The sequence below is a fragment of the Chiloscyllium plagiosum genome, chromosome 27 (genome assembly GCF_004010195.1).
Source record: "Chiloscyllium plagiosum isolate BGI_BamShark_2017 chromosome 27, ASM401019v2, whole genome shotgun sequence".
Lineage (NCBI taxonomy): Eukaryota > Metazoa > Chordata > Chondrichthyes > Orectolobiformes > Hemiscylliidae > Chiloscyllium > Chiloscyllium plagiosum.
In genome coordinates this window covers 12652469-12657726 of record NC_057736.1, presented here as the reverse complement: position 1 = coordinate 12657726, position 5258 = coordinate 12652469, and positions in this window count along the sequence as shown.

Sequence of the window (5258 nt, the reverse complement as noted above, 5' to 3'; positions counted from 1 at the left end):
CACACACTCTCTCTCACACACACACACACACAGCCCCAGGGAGGGCAATTTGTGAGGTTTAGACATAATTGGTACTTTAATGCAACTGATCCAGGTCTCTCAGAGGCAGCTTTCAGAGTGAGCAGAACCTCTGACACTTCTGCTTATATATATTTTTCCTTTTTTTCTCCCACCCAGCTCAGAGTCAGTCCCCTGAACTGAGGAGACTCTGAATCTCATTTTTTTTTTTCCTTACCCCAACGCTACTGCCGAACAGTGGTAAAGCTTATATTTTCCCCAACACCCATATTATGTATGTGCTGGTGTGAGACACAGTAAAAGACAGCAGGTGTATAAATCTTTATTCAATTTTCACACCAGGAAGAAAGGAAACACCCGAGTGGCCAGTGACAAGCAGTGCCCTTCTGACACTCGTGTGTATATCTGTCAGCCAGGACTCCCTGATCGGACCAGGTTAACAGCCCCAATCAGGGAACTCATAGTCTGTGAGGTCCACCCGGCTGACCTCGTTACAATCACTATAACCAGCTTGCAGCTTTACCAGCACAAATTAGATACAACAAAAGACAATATCATCACAAGCTGATATCTCTTCGCTAATGAGCCCATTGTCTTCCTTCCAAGTTTTACTATTCTCTAAGTTGTTATATCACTTATCTTGCTTTGAAACTGGTTATTGGACCCCCTCCTGATGATGTTCCCTGTTATAACTATATACATAGCCTCTGCTTCCACCAGTGTCAGGATGTACACAAGACACATCCTTCCTTGCCAAGGATATTTTGGATACAGTAATCACTCACTAGTCTCCAGAACTGTTGAGTGGTAGAGTCCATTTTAACTTTTGAATCATTGTGCAGAGTTGAGCCACTCCGGTAGTGTGCTTCTGTTTGGACTGACCCAGGAAAGCGATCATAATGGCTTGCAGCAGTGATCGTGCTGCTTACATGATGCTAATCATTATCCTGATCCATTCTGAACACAATGTGGTGGTGTGACACTACTATTATACAGCTCCTCTGGTCTGTACACTGTGCCAAGATTCTCATTGTGCTGGCACCAAATGTAGAACAATGCCAGAGTCCAAGCTCGTCAGTACTGACGCAAGCAACACTGTCTCCAAGATACTCAAACTGCTTTTGCCTTACTGTAGTTGCAGGAAGCCCAATCTTCTGCGGTGCAGGAAGCCGCCTTCTGACATTGTATTGATTGAAAAGAATGGGTTGGATCAGCTCTTTTCTGTCAGTAGAGAGCATGCCTGGAGCGCAGAGGGCTGCCCTACCATGCCCTGTGGATTTGTGGCAATGCGCAGATAAAGGGCTTTGTCACCTCACCTTCAGCTATGTAACCACATACTCTTAAGTTCACACTGTTAGACAAGTGCTACAGCAGTGGGATCTTAAAATTAAGGGTAGCTGAGTAAGAATTCTAACCCCATCACCCCGAGTCCTTAGCCCCTATTTGTACCAGTATTTTGTTTCTTGGTACTCAGTATCTATTTCATTATCCGTTTGTGGTTGCAAATCACATCATTAAGTAGCCACAGAGGCTAGATTCCAACTCTTTCCTAACTCTCAACTGAAGTATAGTTTGCTCAAGCACAAAAATAAGGATGGTGTGTAGTTTCCACATTAAAATTACAATAAACTAATAACTTGGGGTTTCAGTTTTTTAGGTCAATGCAGACAATGTCAGTCAAGTCCTGTAGATGGCATTCTTTCCTTCTTCTGAAGCATTATTTAATAAAGTCTGCTATTGTGTTTTTCCCAGACCCTCAATATCTTGACCTCCTTCATATATATCCATTTGTAGCCTCTCTGCCCATTCTGTGGATAACTAGATATCTGTAAATTAAGTCCTGACTGCCACTCCCTAAGGAGATTTGCTGTCGAGACTTTTCACATTTGATATTTATAAGAGAAACAACATGTGCCTTTTGTTTTGGCTACCCTCTGCTGTCATTCAGTATGAAAAGAAATATTCCACGCAGTCCATGATCAGTTGCCTTTAACAGTTATTTTTTATAAAGCATGCCATCTACTAATAATTTCTACGGCGAGTGTGCTGGGGATCAGAGTACGGTGCTGAACACACAAGTCTCCCCCTTACTTTGAATATTTCTCTCATTTTGCAGTCTGCGTGGCAAAGACAGAAATATCAAATTTACCTCTTGGCAAACTGTAATCCTTAGATAGCAGCAAACCTGCTGCCCAGCCTGGACATTGACTCCTAGCTATTTGTTCCAGTCTCAGTGAAGAAAGTGTTACTTTGGTAGGTTTCTGCTGCTTCCATTTGTTGCTTGTTGTGACCGAAGTTCATTTGCCTGATTACACTGGTACATCAAAGGAAAGCTTAGACTCCAACCTCAGACTTACCAGCTCCGTGCTGCCAATGTTCCATTCGGGAGCTGGTGGGGATTTATGAATCTCACAGAATTGCTATGACTAGAATCACACTTTGATTGACGGAGACGCTATTGAGCCTTTCCCGTCTTGGGAGGCTTTAGGTTCTGGTGTTGCATGATGCAGGTTGCAACTTCCTAATCGGCAGCTTTGGCACTGGGCCTTTACTGGGACCTAGAGTCATAGAGGTGTACAGCACAGAAACAGAACCTTCGGTCCATGCCGACCAGCATTTGGCCCATATCCCCCTAAACTCTTCCTATTCATATACCCATCCAGGTGCCTTTTAAATGTTGTAATTGTACCAGTCTCCACCACTTTTCCTGGCAGCTCATTCCATACATGGTTAGAGACAAAAAACTGCAGATGCTGGAATCCAAAGTAGACAGGCAGGAGGCTGGAAGAACACAGCAAGCCAGGCAGCATCAGGAGGTGGAGAAGCCAATGCTTGGGGTGTAACCCTTTTTCAATCCGTACACGCACCACCCTCTGCATGAAAAGGTTACCCCTGAGGTCCTGTCCCCTCTCACCTTAAACCTATGCCCTCTAGTTTTGGACTCCCCATCCAGGGAAAAAAGACCTTTTTTACTTACACTATCCAAGACCCTCATGATTATATAAACCTCTACAATGTCACCCCTCAGCCTGTGATGCTCCAGGTAAAATAGCCTAATCAGCCTCTCCCTAAAGCTCAAACCTCCCAAAACTGGCAACATCCTTGTAAATCTGTTCTGAACCCTTTCAAGTTTCACAGCATCCTTCTGGTAGGAATGAGACCAGAACTGAATCCATTGGGTGTCAGGGAGTTTTTAAACCTTCCCTTTCTCTACTTCAGACAGGGTTCGACTCTCCTGAAGGTGCAGACTCATCCTTAGGCACTTCCCTGCAGTGAATGTCCAATGGTGAGCCCCTCGATGGGCTATTCAACAACAGAGCAGTCGCACTAGCACAGGCCCTAGTGGGTACTGACTGCAAAGAGGATTGGGAGAAGGTGTAACCTGTGGCTCAGTCTCTAACCTTCTCCTAAAATGTCACTGGCACCTTATTTTGCCCCACATTGAAAATAAATAGAGGCAATGGAGGGGAGAGGAGGAGAGGGGTAGGGAGGAGGCTGAAGAGGAGATGGAGTGGGGATGGGGGCAAGAGGGTCGCAGAGGTAGGGAGAAGGATGGACGGTATGGGAGGGCAGGGGGAGTTGGGACAGGGAGGGATTGGGGAGGTAGGGATAATGATGAAGTGGAGGGGAGGGAGGAGTGGGGAGGTAGGAAGGAGAGTGAGTGGAGGCAGGGGGCTGAGAGGGGAGGTGGGAATGGAGGAGGTGGGGAGCAGGGTGGAGAGGATGGGAGCATGTGGGAGGGGAGGAACAGTGGGGATAGGGGAGAGGAGATAGGGCAGGTAGGGAGGAGGTGGAGGGAGGGGAGTGGGTACTGGAGGGGGAATGGTGGGGATTGCTGTCGTACCTCCTGTGTCCTGCCTTGGGTGAGACCATCTTGTGTTCACATTCTCGACAAATCGGAGGATTTGACATTTCTCACCAACGTGTGAAGATTTTTTGAAATGAATAAACCAGTGATTCTGGTTGATTTTATGCAGGGACGGTTTTGAGGGGTGTAATCAGCTGCATGCGATGGGGGTAATGGCTGGACAGTCAGAAACAGCTGTGGGTCACCTCTGTTCAGGAACATCATCCACATCCTGTACCATGCCAGCATCCTGCAGACCAACAGTGGGTAATCCCCTGGGATCACAGACATCCACCCCCCATCCTCCCACAGGATCACTGACCACTGACCAGTGGATTATAGATCCTCCCACAGGATGTCTGACCACTGGATTACAGACCACAAAATCATATCTCCAGGATCACAGACCACAGGGTCACAGACCTTCGGATCACATTCCTGGTGCAGATGTCCGGCCCATCCAAGGCTGATAGCCAATCAGAGGCTGCAGGGCCATCTGTACTCTGCAATGTCACCAGGAGGAGATGCTGCTGGTACAACACCCATCAAAAAGCTCGAAGGGCTGGTGCCGCCAAACACTGGTGAGTGATGGTGCTGTGGGGTGGAGGGCATTGGAAGGAAACTGGGGTTCAGCAGAAAGGACAAGGGGACGACTTCCTCTGTGACCCCCCATCCCGTCACTCTCAAACATCTTTCCTTTTCCAAGATTCCAGACCAGGCACTGAGCACCTTCGCACGAGAATCTCCCTCGTCAACTCTCTGCACGCTAACATGCCAGGGTCTGCTGGTCATGCTCCTGGAGGGGAGATAACTCCTCCTACCACCACCCTCACCCCACCCCCCCTAACCCCGAAACATTGTTGGGTCAATATCAGTGCTTCTACAATTATGCCATTAACTGGGCACCCATCTGCCACTGATTAAATACCATTGTCACCCACAGTCTCCCGATTTGTCATGGCAGAGGCTGGACAATTTTGACCAAAGTATTAAAACGTAATTGTGCTCATTATATTTAATTCTGAAAGCGTCATTTTTTGTATCCATCCTGCCATTGCCATCTGTATTTTCAATTGCTTCATTCATTTTGATTTGAAGTCTGCTTGAAATCGGCTCATTTGCCATCAGTTTTCCTCCGATTATTTATTCAAAGAAATGTTTGTCAAACTTCACTATATTTCTTTCCCAACGTGACGTGAGGACATAAATCACATGAAAAAACATTGTTGTCTTGCTTGTACTTGGGTTCCTGAAACTGATGTGCATTTTTGATGGTTTCTCTCTCACCCAAAATTAACAGAGTTTGCTCTGCCTGCCCTTTTAATGCATTCTCTTCCCGGCTCCTGTGGTGTTTCATATCTTTCTCATTCTCCCTCAAAATCTATCATCTTCA